The following is a 17,845-nucleotide window of genomic DNA, read 5'->3' as shown; positions in this document are numbered from 1 at the left end:
AGGGAAATGAAACTGCCTACTGTTGCTGGGAGTCATGAATGACTCAGCATCCGAGGAGAAAGTTATTACAGAACAAATCAGATTGTTAATGATAAGGAAGGAACTTTGAAATAGATTTTGGGATATTTGTAGGTATCAGAAATTGCAGGCTATTTTGGCAGGGATCTGACTCAAACTTCTTAAGAAAGAAGCAAGAGTATTCAAAATGTGTTTTGGGGTACTCAATAGTTTAGGTCCCCCACATGCAAAAAAATGAAGGTGGTTGTACTCTGAATTAGTAAAGTAAAGCACAAGTAAATATTTTTGCAGACGACAGAATAGGAGAAAGAAAAGTACATTTTGATAATAACCCAGGTGTCACACTAGGTAAACCTGCAGGAAAAAGAGGTGAATGCAGAAAGCAGGTGAAAAAACAGGAGAACAGTTATCCTTTCAGACCTGAGAATGTTACAACTGAAGCTTAGTCAAGAGTTAAGCATACTTAAAAAGATGGCTCATTCTTATTGAGTTTTCATAATTTTCTATAGCAAAACTTTTTTTTTTCAAATTGTTTTCTATAGTCTTAAGTAGTCAGGACTTTAATTTACCCTTTCACTTGTCATTTTTAAATTTTCTCTTTAAAATTAATTCATCACTATCTTCCATGATCTAACAATTTCAGTACATCAGGCAATTTTTTAATAATACCTCTTATCAAGTACATACTTGTTATTAATTCATAAATGTGCAAAAAATTGTTAAACCTTTGGGTAGTAAATATATAAAAAATATAAATTAAAATCCAAATTCTAAATAATTTTAAGCCTGAATCTAAACAAGACTTAAAAGGGGACCCATTTTTCTCAAGTATCCTGGAGATATCAGAACGTGTTTTTCTGCTACTTCAGAACATTATGTTAAAATCTTATTCATAAAATGAAAAAATCTATTTATATTTTTGGTCAGTTAAAACATTACTCTTTAGTGTTTTAAAATATTATTTTTAATTGTAACTATTCATAATCTATATAAACAAGTTTTATAAATATATTTTATTTTGTAAATAAAACCAATTTAAATAACCTTGAGCCTTTTTGTGTTTTCCCTAGTGAGAAGAGAAGATCAGAGGAAGGGTAGGGGGAAGGGGGAGGGGGAGGTATGTGAATAGTTCACCTTGAACTTATTTTCATACAGAACTGGAGGATAGCCAGTTATAGATGTGTGAAATGTAAAATCACTTCAAGAAACATTGTTTTGCATTTATTATAAACCAAAAAACTCTTCCCCAGAATGCTGGAGGAGAAGGGGAAGGGGAAGGGGAGGGAAGGGAAAGGAAGGGAAGGGAAGGGAAGGGAAGGGAAGGGAAGGGAAGGGAAGGGAAGGGAAGGGAAGGGAAGGGACTCATTACTCATTACTTCCAGGGAGAAAATGCCATATTTACTGGATCACTAGTTTGTTCAATTGCAGTAATTTTTATGTTCCCTCATGTTAACTTTCATAAGTGCTGTGTAATAAATTATATCAGAAAGGCCACTTTTATGTTCAGATGTTCTGCTCTTCCTGAGGCACTTATAACTCTCTCTCTTCGGTGGTTTGTCTAAAATTACGTTCTCAGCTCTCTTTTGCAACAAACCTCAATTTGTTTGAAACACTGATTGATAAGAAAAGATCATTATGGGACAACGGGAAAGAAAGAAGCGTCATTTAACACTGTCTTTTTTGTTGTTGTTGTTCAGCCTGAATTGTCACAAAAAATCTGTGCTTTCAAATGTTCCAGATAAGAAAATGGGAGTAAAAAAGGACATTTTTTTAAGAGTACTTTACATGATGTGAACACAAATAGACTTTCAAAATGTTAAATACATTCCTTCCTTTCTGTATACACAATATTTCCTAAGAATGTGCTCCTCTAACCCCCTTCCTGAAGAAAACCCTGACAACTTTATGCAAATCTGGCCTCATTTAATGTAACATGTCTGGCTTGTGGCCTAATACAGTGTGCAGAGAAATGGTAACCAAGTTGTATTATCATTTTTCAGACCTCAAGGTTAAAAAAAATATATTTCATCTGACCATATTTCATGTTTTAAATCTGCATCGAATATAAAATACATTGCAGTGCTACTGCACATATCCATGGCTTCGCCATTCCCAAAGTTTAATTATTTTTATGGGACATATTGATACATTCTGCGCTCACTGTTTCTTACATTGCTCCTGGTGGATAGCCCACTTCTTACAACTTGTATGAAACGTCTTGAATTATAATAATTTTAATGATTACTTTATTTATGTTTTCTTGCTAAAGGCCTGTGCACAATTTTGAATTAGAATTAAGAATAATATTAAGAATAATAGTGAACCCATTGACACCAAACAAAAGTAAATGTCTCATAAGAATATTTTTTGAACTAAGGATGTGATCACGGAGTAGTTGAAGCCCTTGATGACTTTTAGTTAAGATGCATAATTAAAACTTACTTACATATAATGGATTCCTACCTTTTATACTTACTCTAAACCATCCTTTCTTCAAGAACCTGACAGTTTGGAGTAGATTAAACAAAACCATCAACTATTTTCTGCCCGTTTCTGTTGTATATGTGGATTTGGAAGCATAAACTGTAAGAATACTAATTCCATGTATTAACTGGTAATCTGGATTGAGAATTATTAGAATCAGTATATGATCCTAACACTTTCAGGAAGTTTAGGGCCAGTAAGTTCCTTTATAAAAAATAGATCCCAGTTTAAATTAATTTTTGAAATGTCTTTCCAAACTCCAGTCTGAGAAAGCAAAACATAATGCCTATGGAAGGTTGTTTATTTCAGCTGTCTTTGCAGGGAAAGTGTAAACGCTTCATGAGCCCTGACTTCCTAGTGAGCATTATTCCATTGTGACTGACAGCACAAAGGGCAGCAATAGAAATAGCTTTTAAAAAAGATTTAAGATGAAAACAATGTCAGGGTACAGCTACAAACTAGTGTCTGGGGACTGAATAGACAGGTTTTCCTTTGGTCTCTTAGAGTCTCAAGTTCACATCCTTTTCTGTACACACTTACCATTATTCCGAATATAACAGCAATTACATTTCAAGTTTTTGAGCTCTTAGTATGGACAATATATTTAGAAAACATTTCTGAGCATATGTGTATTTTTGAAAAATATATTTCTTTCTGGAGGACATTTCAGTGTAACATCTTTCGCTGCTAGACATGCCACATATGCTCTTGTAAGATAAGGGAAACAAGAATTAATTAACATCTAAATGATGTCTATTTTTTAATGCTAATTACGCTTAATTAATGTATGAATATTTTATCATACAGCACCCAGTAGTTTTTATTGATCTCTCTCTATATAAAATTATTCACCAACATGGCTTTAAAAAACTTGTATTTTTACAGATAGATCAATTCCATGGTATGCTAGGAGGAACACTGTGGCTGTTCACAAAAATATTAACTACATTAACTGCATTTTCTGTCTGTTACATTTTCTGGACCTTTTAAACATTGTCTCTTTTTTAATTATTATTTTTTCTTTTTTAAGTTTTTATGCATACATTTTGCTGTGTTTTCAGGGCAAACAAACACTTTTGGACAGCTAGGTTAGATCCTAGAAGACTGCCAGAATTAACAGAGAAAAAGTCAATGGACATTGGGGCAGGCCGCTGATAACCACATATGAAAGGACAATGTTGTCAATACTTTGTACCATTGGCTGAAAACAAACAGGCCAGAGAAGAGGCCTTTTCCACCAGCCATCAGCTTTCAGTTCTTTCCTTTTTTCAGACTTCCCCGCACCCAGGTTTTTTTGCTCCGAGCTATACCTGGCTGCTTGCATTGATTAGGCTTTTACACTGTTTGATTTATTTGGCACAGATGGTTTAATCTCTGCTTCCCATACACCTTTAATAAAAAAAAATCAAAACCAAAAACCCAAAACTGAAACAACTGTCTTCTTTTTTTTCCTATGTACCTGTTTTTAAATGGAAGTGCAGAATATGTTAACATAATTGCATGGACTTAAATTCAATCATCCAAATGTAGTCTTTGGCTGTAAAGGAAATGCCTGGGCAAGACATTTTTTTTTTAAGTGTGGAATTGCTTCGCCTCTCCATTAATGCTAAAATGACTTGCCACTTGTCACATCACATGAATAAGATAAATTTAATGTCCTTTGAAAGAATGGTCTAAATTATCAGCAATACATACCTACACGTTGCAGCAAACACCAAAGACCTCTCTTTCTTACCAAGGATAATATTCATGTTTTCTTTGTCTTAAAAGAAATATCCCTTCATGCACAAAGGAAACATGTTGTCCTATTGTAACCACATAGACAGAGGTGCCCAAATATAATTTTCTTCATCACCTTCCCATTTTCTCTTCTGTATATCTTCTCTAGGGACTCTGTAGCATAGACCTCACTTCCAGATCTGAAGCAATCATATCTTCAAAGAAACTTATGAACCAGAGTCTGACTACAATATATTTATTATATTAATAGATTTGATGACAGGCATGAGTTTGTTGCTGGTTTCTCTCTCTGTTTTTAATGTAAGTATTCTAACACATAACGTCGCTGACTAACATATTTATGTGGATATATATGGACAAATGTAACATAGGTCTTATAAAAACCTGTATTATTGCTTTTTAAAAAATAATTTATCTTACCTTTTCTACAGTAGCAAGACTTCTGTAATTTTCTACAATGGTTTGATAACTGCAAATAGTCTCATTCATTCTGAGGAGACCTTTTCTATGAGTAGCTGCTCAGTCACAGAGCTGCTCAAAGGAACCTTCCACTGGAGAAAAAAAAACAAAACAAAAGAAAATAATTTTATGGGAATTGACATATTTTAATGGTAAAGCATCAGAAATAATTGGTTTCATTCTGATAGTATCACAATAGTAATTTCTTGGTGTTAGATTAGACTAAATATACATTTATATGCTACATACTGATGTAAGAGTGAGAGTGGGCTCTTCTGTATGAAAACATAGCAAGGGCTTCTTCATTTTTGCCCACAGAATTTTTCAGAGCAGTAATTAAAATCTCATATTTTTTGAATCAAAGGTCTGAAGACCAAATCCCAGTGTGACATGTCCATGCAGGACAATTTATTACCATCTCAGTGACAATTGTTTCAGCCAGCTTTTTGATAGAGGGAAGAAGTAACAATCTTTCTTATGTGTTCTTTGGTATTGACAAATCACTTTCAGATTCTTGCCTCCAGCAGAAATAATGCATCTCTGCCCTTTAAAATGATAATTACTATCCTGCAGCAATATTCCTTGAGTCTGGTGCTATTTTCAATCTATTTACATTATCTGGATGACATAATTTTCCATGTTCAAGCTGTGAGACCACTGTTATACTCTTGATTTATTGTATTCCATAGTTTATAATGGCTGCTGGTAGTAGTTTTCAGAGTTATGGTTAACAAGAGTAAAAGAAACACACAAAGGCAAACTGCACAAACTTTCATTTCCAAACAAAAATATTTCTGTTTCTGGCTGAATAAATATTTTATTTCAGTCATGTGCTTCTTTGAAGGACAAAAAGCTAAAAATGTTCTTTCATAAGTTAAACACCCTTAATTAAAATATCATATTGCTGACATATTAATTTTTCAGGCAAAAGCAACCCCTATGAATTAAGATTTAAAAACATTTTTTTAAAAATAGAACTGTGGTCCCATCTGGAACTTAGTAGAGTTTGCTTTTTTATGAGCCACACCTTCCATTTTGGACATCCAATAAAGAGACTTAAGTACTAGGAAGTACTTCCATAATATTTTTTTTCCCCACACTGCTTTTTAACCACAGGCTGAGTAAATTATTACTCTGTTCTTTTAAGCACTGATCCCTTGTAATGCAGAAGAAGGAAGAAGCAGTTATTGCAACTCTAGGAATAAGGCAAATATTACTAAAGAAAATCCTGTGCAGTATTTTAATAACTTCTATGCATTTGCATATAAATTTACAAATAAGCTGTAAAGTTTTCTATTTGCACAAAAAATATTTCATATCGATACATTTCTAGATATCGTAGGCTGCAGTGTGCTGTTAAGAACTACTGTATAACTGGGAGGTTTAAATATATGCTGTGTACAAATTAGGTGATGAAATAGGTAAACAAAGGGGAACAAAAAATTATGTTCTGTGTTGGAGGAAAAACATGAAAAAGCATTTTAAGTGTTGATGGACATGAGGTCTGGTGAAAATAATATAATACTAGTATAGAGTTTGTGATATCAATGCAATCACACAATTTATTACACTAATTTCTTCTCACTCAATTCTGTACGAAGACAGACAGGTAATTTATGGCATCAGTAGTTTTGGGAGGAACTAGGTGCTGACTTAGTGGGATTAACCACAGTTATACATTTTTAAAGAAAATGTTGGCTTATATTAATTCTTGCCATCTTTCCTCTTTCTTGCACACACAACGTGTGTGAAAGATAATAAAGTTTATAGCACAAAGGGAAGCATTACTCAGTGGGCAAAATATGACATTGTTATTTCAGAAAGATGGTTAAGGCTTACTTGATAATGAGTTGGTTTTTGTGAAAGTGTAGGCTGGTCTCATAATTACTACCCAATAATATTTTTGCCTGTTAATTTATTCCTTTTTTAAAAAGAAACATTTTAAAATATTTTGGAAAGTTGGATGATCTCATTATGATCGTTCTGTCGCAGCACAAGAGATATTTTTTCCCTGTTTTGGAGGTGAGAAATTTGACATGCCATTATGCTTATTAGGTTAGAAATTTGACATGCCATTATGCTACAGCAGATTTCCCCACTTTCTATGAAATGACATATGATGAATTGCTATCACCCTAGTCATTACACTGTACAGCTAGAACATTGTTTTTAAAGTCAATTACCAACTCTCTGATGTATTTATTTGCAGTTTGGGAGACAAAAGCAGATTCTTTTTGAAAATAGTTTACCTGGGAGAGTTGGGGTGTCTTAGGAGTGAATGAAAATGTTTAGGTTGTTGGAGGAACAATTTCATAACAATTGCTTCTTATTTTCACCAATTACAAACAATATTGTAAAACTAAATATTTACATACACAGACATCTCAATGCAAATATTAGTTAAATGTTGGAAGGTTCCTTTATCTTTGACTTAAAGATCTATCTTTGACTTTTTGGTAAAAGGCAGTGTCTAATATATAATTGTTGTGAAGTCCTCTAAGATTATGAAGTATAAATCATGTTAACACAAGTGTAAATAGTGAATGTTTTGTTCTAAAAGGATGTGCAAAAACATGTTGAAAAGGTACAATCGTTGAGCAATTGAACTGCTTATAATGAAGCAGTTTTCATTAGCAATGTATACTTATTTGAGTCGGGATATTCATAAGTGTCTGTCTATGACATTCAGCTCCCATTGAAATGGCCAAAAATTGGAAGGTTCTGAGGAGGAAAGAGGTAAGAGAGAAACTAAATGTATCAGAAAATTTGGAAAAAAACCCAAAACTGTGCGAAATCTGACTTCTTTCCCTTGTGATGGTGTATTGGTCTCTTGAAATTAAATTATTGACTAATCCAGCTGTACTGTGAAAGTCCTGTTTACTTTGTTTGATGCTGCAGCTTTCAGGATTTATATGATAAATGGAAAGTTTCATTTTTATTTAATGAAGTTCTGTTTTTCATGGTTACAGACAAACCTGCATGCTTACAAATCTCAAAAACCAGTGATAGCAAAGAATCCTCTTTGTTCATATCTGGTTTTATCCTAGAGTTTCTAACTCAACCTTACAATACTTTTTTCCCCTTCTGATTCATGATTTTTTGCTTGAACCTTACTAGAAATCATAATCAAAGTCATTCCTGAGTGTGAGAAAAATGCCCCTTATTATATCTATAGAAGTGTGAGATGAAGCAGGAAAATTCATGTTGTCATAATGTTTCAAATTTAGATCAGGGGTCCTAGGAAACTTATCTGTAAAAAGCACAGTGAAGATGCCCATCAAAGACATCTTCTTTTTATAGAGATATTAAAAGGAGAGAGAAAAAGAGTGAAAGCTCTTGCAGTTCAGTAATCAACAGTCTTTCACTTGGGCAGGAAACAAATATGACAGAGACAGTGACGTTTAAATGCCGTTCTCTTAACCACTTGTCCAACTTCCTCCACCTCACATTGAAAGAAAAAAAATAATCTGTCTCTAAACAGAATGAAGTAATAAAAAAGGAAGAATGAGAGAAATGCAGAAATGGAATTTTACACTAAATATAGCTGATGAAGCCATTTATCACAATTTTGCAGCTCATTTGGTAGTGAAGAATGGGTTAATATGTCACAGAATGGATGACAGGTTTACCTACCATTTTGGTGCTCCTACAAAGGATCTCAGAATGTTGAATAACAAGGGGTTTACTTCTGCTTCTTGGTTTTAATTTCAGTTTCTTTTACACAGAAACTTAAATGGCTGCTGAGTTCTCACAGAAGTGATTTGTGTATGTGGAAATGTTGGGCCCCAAAGTTTGCTTAAGCTTGATCTTGTTCTTTAACTACTACTCATCTAAAATGCCACCTGGTATTGTAAAATGGTATAATTTCTCCTTTTTCTAACAGAAAAAAAAGTTTATCTTTTTTTCTTTTCTTTTTTCCTTTTCTTCCTCCCCATTTTTCTTCTTTCTTTTCCCTCTCCCCATTTTTCTTCTTTCTATTCCCTCTTCCTTTTCTTTTCCCTATAAACACAACCCCTTTGGGGAACCGTCTGTCGCTAGTCCTTTCACTGCTACAGCAGCCTATAGTAATCAGAAAACAGTTCACTGCAGATCATTTCCCCTGAATCATGAGTTAGGTGTATAATTCCTGAATGCAAGTGTCTTTTGAGAGCCAGTGAACAACTAAATACCTTTAATTGCTGGCAGCAGCACAGTTCCTCCAAGAGATCTAGTTAATATGTTTATTTGCCTCCGACATTGGTTAACATAAGAACTTTTTATTTCCTTAGAGCCCTTCCACAGCTCCCTTGTGACCACAATTTGAGAAATAGTTGAGATATTTATTTTCGCTTTATATGCATGCAGATCTACATGGACTGAGTAAAGGGAACTATTTTGGCTGGCAGATCCTCCAGGTGGCTTGCAGAGATAAAGCTCTTTTTTTAAATTTTTTTTCCCCCTGAGAATAGAGGCAGAATGAGTTAGGACTAAAGTATATTATATTAGACTTCAGACATAAAGCTGTGTCTTGTAACAGAATGTCTGGACATTTTTAGAGCAGCACTTCTGATCAGGAATCAGAGGCTGGCAGTGAAGTGTGCACACATCCCCAGATAGGGTGCAAGGCACTTTTTAGGCTGTGAGTTTTGTGCTGTGATGAGGTGCTAATTGGTTCCCACTGAAGTACGGATTAATCTGACTCAGCTATCCTCCTCCAGTGGACTCTAACCTAATCTGAAGAGATTCAAGAGCTCAGAAAGAAATGAAAGCAGAGAAATGTGTATTAGAGTTTCATTAGTTTCTCTTTGCTAGTAGCTTTCCTTTACGATTTAAGCTTGGGGACAGCTGCAGAAGGATCTTCTTAGACTATATCGGTGTGCTTTTTGACATGCTCCCTTAAAGAGATGTGATCTAGTTTTGTAGGGACAAAGAACCTGTAAACAGAAGCTTAGTGAATCAGAGTTAAAAGCTGTGCATGAGTTCCTTTCCATATAGTGTCCTAAAGTGAAGAAAATATTCTCATCTCTTTAGCTGAAGTTTGGGGAAGCAAGATCAATGGACTGTAATCCAGCCTACTAGTCTGTTCATTTGGAGCGAGTGCAAGCATTGCTATGCTAGGCTGTGTGCAGCCTTTCATTGAAACAGCAGACAAATGGGCCAACTCTTTCTTTTCAGCCGTTCTTCATTTTACATTTTGAAATTACACATCTTGAATTTTAAACTTTATTGTTCAATGTTTTCCTTTTAAACTCAGTGGTGATGGCATGATTGGACATTTTATGACAGTTTAGAAAATGTTTTATGATATAAATACTAGTAGAGTGAATAATATTATTTTTTCTTTGCTCGTGTCCTGATTTCATCTGGGATAGAGTTAATTTTCTTCCTAGTAGCCGGTATAGTGCTGTGTTTTAGATTTGGGATGAGACTAATGTTGATAACAAACTGATGTTTTAGCTGTTGCTGAACACTGCTCACATTAAGTCAAGGATTTTTCAGCTTCTCATACTGTCCTGCCAGTGAGGAGGCTGGGGATGCCAAGAAGGTGGGAGGGGACACAGCCAGGACAGCTGACCCCAACTGACCAAAGAGATACTCCATACCATATGACATCATGATGAATAAAAACTGGAGGGTTGGTTGGGGGCTGCATGGCTGCGGTTCGGGAGCTGGCTGGGCATTGGTGAATGGGTGGTGAGCCATTGCATTGTGCATCACTTGTTTTGTGTATTCTTTTATCATTATTATTATTTTCCCTTCATTTTCTGTCCTATTAAATTGTCTTTGTCTCAACCCACAAGTTTCACCTTTTTTCTGATTTTCTCCCTCATCCCACTGAGGGGGTAGGAGGATGTGGAGGGTGGAGTGAGAGAACGGCTGTGCGGTGTTTAGCTGCCTGTTGGGTTAAACCATGACAGTTAGCTACTAATATTATTTACTAATATTATTGGACTTTTTTTCCCTTTTCTTTCTGTCTGTACATCTCACAATATCTTCTGTTCTGCTTATTAAAAACTGGTATTTTTATAAAGGTATTTCACAGCAAGAATGTTTATATGATGTTGCTGGGGAGCGTCATGGGCCTTCAGTATTGAACTGGATATATTACAGGAATAAGCCTTGCTGTGAAATTTTTGCTCTTTCCAGAGCAATTGGGAAATAGCACTAGAAATAACGTTTCTTTCAGGGCTGGATGCAATTTTTTCATATAATAATTCTAACATCTGACCCTGACTGTGCACCATCATTTCAGAAATGAAAAATAATGAAATCACAAAAGGTGAGAAACTTAGATACCTAGGCAGTCCTTGTTATTTTAGCTACATTGTTTCACCTATCTGTAATGTAAACGGTTCAAATGTGAACTGCTATCAGTTCCTGAAGAAAGCCAAAAAGTTGATGATTATACAGGAACATGAACTGACAGGGAAGGGAGGAAAAAAACCGAATAATCCTCCTCTGAGTTAAAAAAACCTTCTACACCACCATTGAAACCTATTCCTTACAATAGTCAATGCTGACATTTAAAGCTTATGTTGCTCCTGAATGAATATGCTACACATCATGCCTTCTGAAAAGCACGTAAAGTAGCATTTTATTAACTTTCTGTGACCCATCATTGCTTGATTTCAGTACACAAAGGTGTAATGAATTGTACACCAAGTGGGCTAGAGAAGACAAAGCTTTGAAAGACAAATGAGAAAAGATCTTATAACTGCAGCTGTATTAGAAGTCCTTTACGGCAAAGGAAAAATTGAGAAAAAAAAAAAAAAAACTATGGGAAATGAAGATCTTAAAGAAATTCCTGATGTCAGAAAGACAGAGCCCTGCAAAGGGAGTGTAGGCAGGGCTGCTCCCTGCATTTCTTCTGCAGCAGCCTTTTGCTTACTGGTTTGTGATGCTCATTAGGTTACATCATGTGGTCGTAATCTTAGCTGCTGTGGGGAACAGTCCTCTCAAAGACCTGAATTCAGAGTCTTTACAAGTTGATACAAAGATTCCTTGCTTTTGATTAAAGTTCATTTCTGTTTGAGTATTCAGGCTGGATGTGGAAGAGTTCTGTTGTCTGGTGAGGTTTATGAAGGACATCAAAATTTAGCATTGCTTCATCTAATGGACTGAATAGAAGGCTAGAAAAAGCAAAGCAGACAAGACATGGGTTTTTTTTCTGCTAATCCTAATACAGACTTCCCCACTGTGGCACAGAACAAATCATTTAGCACGTGTCAAGTTAATGATTATGGTATTACTTTCTTGTCTAATTCACAGCGCTGTTATGAACACTAATCAAATAGTCTTTTTAAATGCTTTAGTGGAGTATGGCTCTTTATAAAAGAAAATGATGTATTATTAATTGATGTTCTGCATCTGGCCTTCTCAGTGGGTGTAAAAGCATCTGCCTTATGTCACAGATGGCCTCTGGTGACGCAGAAAGGGACAGGTGAAGGGACGTTTAGTCAGATCTCTTTGGTTTTTTTTTTTTTTTTTTATAGACAGATGTTTGTTGTTGCGGATTCTTACACTGAGTTTTCCTCTGTGGCCTTGAGCAAATTGCTCGGTATCTTTTCTTTCTAGCCACCAAGTGTCTGAACCTGGGGCTTGAATGGTGGCAGAGAAAGGTCAAACTCAGATACTCTCAACCCATCTCAGAGCCAGGGTATGCAACACTTGTGACTGTATTTTGCCTTGGATTTTCAAATTTTCTGCTTGTAAAATGAGTCCAAATGTTTTGGAGAAGTTCAGGATTTGAAATTTAATGGCCATTTTTTTCAAAGCAGCTGATTTTCTGTTGAATATCTACACAAAGTTTGCTGGATTTTCAGTGGCTCTGTCAGCAACCTGCAACTCCCTCTGAGAGTTGTTGAAAATCTGCCCACAGCGTTAAGGTACCCGAATGGGATCTCTAGTATCTTGAAATGCTAGAATTACCGACTATAAGAAAGATGCATCATTCCTTACAGACCACTGTGTTGCTCCCTTGGTGTTTTGGAATAATAATAGCTGCCGCAGAACCCAGCCATGTGAAAGCTGTGGTTTCAGCATTAATTGCAGTTAAACAAAGAATTTTAGTGTAAACCACTGAGAGTTTTCTTCAGTAAATTACACTCAGGAGCTATATATCTCTTTAGCTCTCCCTGGCTACTGGCAGCCAACTTACTTCCCATCTGCTGCTTTCCACGGACGAAGGCTGCTTTCAGTTTCTAGGCAGCTAAATAAGGCTTTTGGTGAAATTGTCTGTAAAATGCAGAAGAAGGCTTCTTAAATCGCTGCACAGGGGAGCTGCTAAAGCATGATCAAAGTTTGTTAAAGAATGGACAAAAAGTCCGTCAGGTTAATATTGTCAGCCATCCTTAAATCTGAATATTTATATGTAATGAATGAAGAAAAATTACTGTCCAGGACTCATAAGCACAGTAATTCAGTCATGCACACAGTCACTTGTTGGTGTGCAGATTAATAATCTCACTTTGTAAGTGTTCAGAGTTGCAACGAATTAAGAGGGAGCTAAGGAATTGAAAAGCGTCATGTCCTTGCCAAACCACCTGAGAATAAGATTTTTTTTCAATGCATTATCAAACTATTGTTACACATGACTCAGAAGTATATCCACCTTGGGGCTCAATCTTGATTCAGGTTCATAGAACAGGTTTTTTTAGCATAAACACAAAGGACAACTAAGAAGAAGAACTGTTCCTATGTTATATCTTGATTTGTCTTTGTTTCTGTGGTTTTTTTTCTGTTCTCCATCAAATTTTCTTATAAAACCTTTATTTCTTATGCTTGCTTCCTTTTTCTTCAAAGCATTGCAGTTTTCTCTTTTTCTCTCCTCTGTCACTTCTGACAGCTGTATTTCTTTTTAACACACTTCTGATATTTTTCCGTAACAGTCCTGTGGTCTGAAAAGCGGATTTGTGGCCTGGTGTGCAATAAGTCAATTGTCACACACTCGGGAGAGACATTGCTTATTTATTTCATTTCTGCAGAGATGGGTGCTAGGTGGTAGCTCCACAAAGCTAGCACACCTTGGTGATCACACAGCAGCATTTTATACACTCAATGCACAGGTTATCGGTTATTTTGCAATCACACCTAATCACATCCATTTCTTACTGGTTCTCGCACGCCTTCATTTAAAGCTACAGTGTCCTTTCTTTGTACTATGGATGCCCTGTAAAGAAGGGTCTTGACCTGGGCAAGGGTCCTTTGACCTGGGGGCATGATTCTTAGCATTACAATGAGGGTAGTTCAGCTACAGGTACATGGATCTTGGGTTTGCTTGCCAAGTTTTGGATGTTTTCAAAACATCTTGACTAGGTGTCCTCTTCAGGCTTACTTGCTCCAGGATGTCCTGATTCCAAGAGTGCCAACAATACATTCTTCTGATTAAATGTCCCTTTTATTTACAAAGTACATCTGGCATCAGAACCGTTAAATTTTTGAGCTATTCTTTAACAGTCCCACAGGCTGGCAACAAGGTAAGGAAGAACCTTCTTTGGAGAAACACTGGACACCTTAGCCTTCGCTTAGTGAGTTAGCAGAACTGAGGAACAATTAATAGATGTCATCCTGAATCCAACAGTAGCATAATCTACTTCCCAGGCCAAAAAGTCTGTAGAGGTACAGACTCATCTGAATGTGAATTTTATGTGCTTTTGATGGATACACAGCTGATAATCATCAATCCGTTATTAGATATTACCCTTCCAAATTTTTGTAAAGTCTTATGAACCATTAACAAATATTTGTGAAAAAATATGAGATCCACAAAAATCTATGAAATTAGTTCATATTGATTTAAAAATAATTATTTAAATTGTTTCCTAATTTCCAGCCTTGATGCAAACTCAGATGTTGCCTGAGGTATATTTAAGACTGGGTGTCTGCCTTAGAAAACTAAATTATTTTTTGAAAAAATTGTGTAGTGTTTTAAAAAAATTTGAATAGTGAAACCCCTAGCAATACATGGCAATTTAAACCAAAAAATTAATGCTAATTTGGAGAAATGCACTTATACAATTTTTTTTCTCTATGTTTCTTTCTATTTCTAGAGGCCGTTTTCCCTTGTAGATATGTTTGAAGGAAATAAGAAGTTAGGCTTTGCCTTAGAAGAAGAAAATGTGTAAGTCCAGAGATGAATACGCAAAAATTGTTGGGATTTTTTCCTGTGCAACCAAGAAATTCTTTTTTTCATGGTTATATATGAAACAATAGACTTTCAAATATGCCAGATGACTACTCTTGGGAATTGTCCTTCTCCCACTGAACAAGATGGGGAGCTTTTCTCCCACAGACTCTGTTAGATGTGGAAATGACTGAATTATATGCATATTTTGGCAGAATCGCAGTAAAAGTAAGGGCTTGACAAATTAACTCCCCATCCTCAGCCATTTCAGCATGTGCATAATTTTGCTCACATGAGTAATTCCATTCAATGTCATAAAACATTTGCATCCCCAGGACTTCATTGGGTGTTTGTTTATACTTCCTGCATGAAGCAACACTGTTAGCTACTTCGCATTTCCCCTAAAATCTGCCATGAAAATCTATTCTGTTTGAAGGTTGCTAGTAGAACTTGTACAAAATTCTAGGCTCTCAACAATAAACAGTATAAATACTCACAAAATGATTTATGCCATCTTAAGCTCCCATGGCATTGACCAATAAGCTACATAAAGGCACAGGAAAATGATTTATGTCTCTTAAATTCCCCCTGGCACGAGAATAAGAAGGAAAAATGGAAAATTGAAGCACTTCCCCTTGACTATAAATGTTCACTAGAGCAGGAAGGAACATGGTCAACTTTGAAAACGTTTCTGTTTTAAATTGGTGAAAGAATTTCTTTTTCAATTTCTGGCAGACACATGCTTTTTTAGGTATAAGTCTTTAAGTTACCCTTGGTAAACAAGCTGTTACTCACCTCCATAGTTGTCACAAACATCACTGAAAGTTTGCAGGTAAAAGAAAGTAGATGTAACCACTTACAGGACTTACAATTTCCTCCTCAGCTTCATCTAAAACACAGCAATAACCTTTCTTCAAGAAATATTTGTGCAGTCTTATATTTCTGAAATTGTCTCCAAGGTACTCACAATTCTAGAACTGAATATAGCAAGTTTGGGAATCTTGTTATTTTGTTATATTTTGTTATGTTTTAATCTGGAGTCACATTAGAATAACAGTCAAAAATAAAGCTAATAGTATAACTAAGAATTCAAATACAGCCCTTTAGAAATTGAAACAGTAGTTTAAATTACCAATTTTTAGCTGTTATTTCAGCTTGTGACTATTCCTGTGGTTCATTGAATAATCTTTCTGCTTGCTGCTAACATTTTTTTTACAGACTTTTCCTTTTATTTTTTTTTTTTATTACAGGTTTTTGCTACTTTCACATTTTTCCGTTTCCAGAGAAATATTAGCAAGAAGTGTCCCCTTTTAAATCCTTGTGCATCTTCATAAGGAGAATCTAACCTGTCAATTATCAAAACGGAGGGCTCTCATGAAAAAAGTAATCTATTTTGATAATTCAAAGGTAGGTCCTTTGGAATACAGGCAATAATATTTCTGAACCGGAGTCCAGTTTTTTCCTTTGTACCTTTGTACCTCCACACTCCGTTCAAATGAAAGTCAAAGCACTGACATAGAGCACTGTCATGTCCCCACACCTCGGGGGACCTTATTGAAACTGGTGGTCGGGGTATGAATTAAATCTCTCTAAGGTTTCAGTGTTACATTGCAGATACAGAAGCAGAGAAGAATCAAGCTGCATATCTAAGTTTACCTGAACTTTGAAGTAAGTCTCATTTAGGGTGAGATACTCTCTACATCTTAGTCATCCATTTTTTTCCTCTAAGACTTGCTCGTTCAAAATGTGCTATCCAAAGAACAGTGATTATTCCAGGAGTTTTGTATCTGCATCCAAGTCTCAGGTCTGTAATTCAGGCTCATTCTCAGAATTAATTTTTCAGAAAAATAGCTTTAACTATTATTTGGGGAAATTCAAGTGTATTTTCAGACACAGATGAAAATTCGTGCAAGCTTCTCAATGATCAGAGATCAAAGAATCAGTCTTAAAGGTCAGCACTTTTTACCTGGATATTTAGGCTCCTCTGTAGGGTTATTGATTTCAATAAAGCTATGCTAATGAGCACCAAATGTGGATCTGGCATTCACTCTTTCGTTTAATCAGTATTTCTAACAGATGATCTGTTAACAGAATATTATTAAACATTAGTCTTTTCAAGTACTCATTACCTTTCCACAAGAAAGAGAACTTTTCATAGCACAATGAATAATACATCTGCTTTTAGCAGTAATTGCTTTGGTGCTGTGTGCATATGAGAATGAGGTGTACCAGCCTGCCAGAATATAAATGGGGTGAGATGCATGGGGCACCTGCTATATCGTGGAGCTGTAATTAATAACCAGCAAACTATTACTGAGCATTAGGTTGGGCAAGGTGAGCACTAAACTAGGTCCATGACGGATAGCAGACAACTACTGGAATGAATTCTTATCAAGACTGCCATTGAAAACATATCTGAAATGGAAATAGTCTGTATTGTTTGATTAACCTAATTTTTACAGATTATAAATGACCTTAAATTAGTTTGCACAGTTTAGGTAGACTGAAAATGGGAGGCATCTCAACATCAAGTGAAACTTGCAAAACATCACCCTGGATCTGACTGAATGTACATCATTGGCTAATGGATAGTGCCCTGAGATTATTTTTTTCCTTTCTTCCCCTAGGAGTATTCTACAAGGTACTAGTAACTACTTTAGGCAGGTTACAGAACAAGATGGATGAATTGCCAGGTTTAGTTTGGAAAATCCTATGTAGCAATCAGTCCCTCTTCCTTCTGATCACCATCTGTCCTCCTTTTTAGCTTAGTTATTTAAGAAAAAAAAGTCTTTACATTTTGAGAAAGTGCAAGAATACAATTTCTATTTATTTTTAAAATTATTAGAATATTGCATTGTCGTGGTTTAACCCGGCTGGCAGCTAAGCACCACACAGCCGCTCACTCACTCCCCCCCTCCCTCAGTCGGATGGGGGAGAGAATCGGAGAAAAGAAAAAAAAAAGTAAGACCCGTGGGTTGAGATAGAGACAGTTTAATAAGAGAGAAGAATAACAATAGTAATAATAATAATAGTAAGAGAATA

Source organism: Egretta garzetta, unplaced genomic scaffold, assembly GCF_000687185.1.
Source record: "Egretta garzetta isolate BGI_Z169 unplaced genomic scaffold, ASM68718v1 scaffold264, whole genome shotgun sequence".
In the NCBI taxonomy this organism is placed as follows: Eukaryota; Metazoa; Chordata; class Aves; order Pelecaniformes; family Ardeidae; genus Egretta; species Egretta garzetta.
This window is presented reverse-complemented; position numbering follows the sequence as displayed.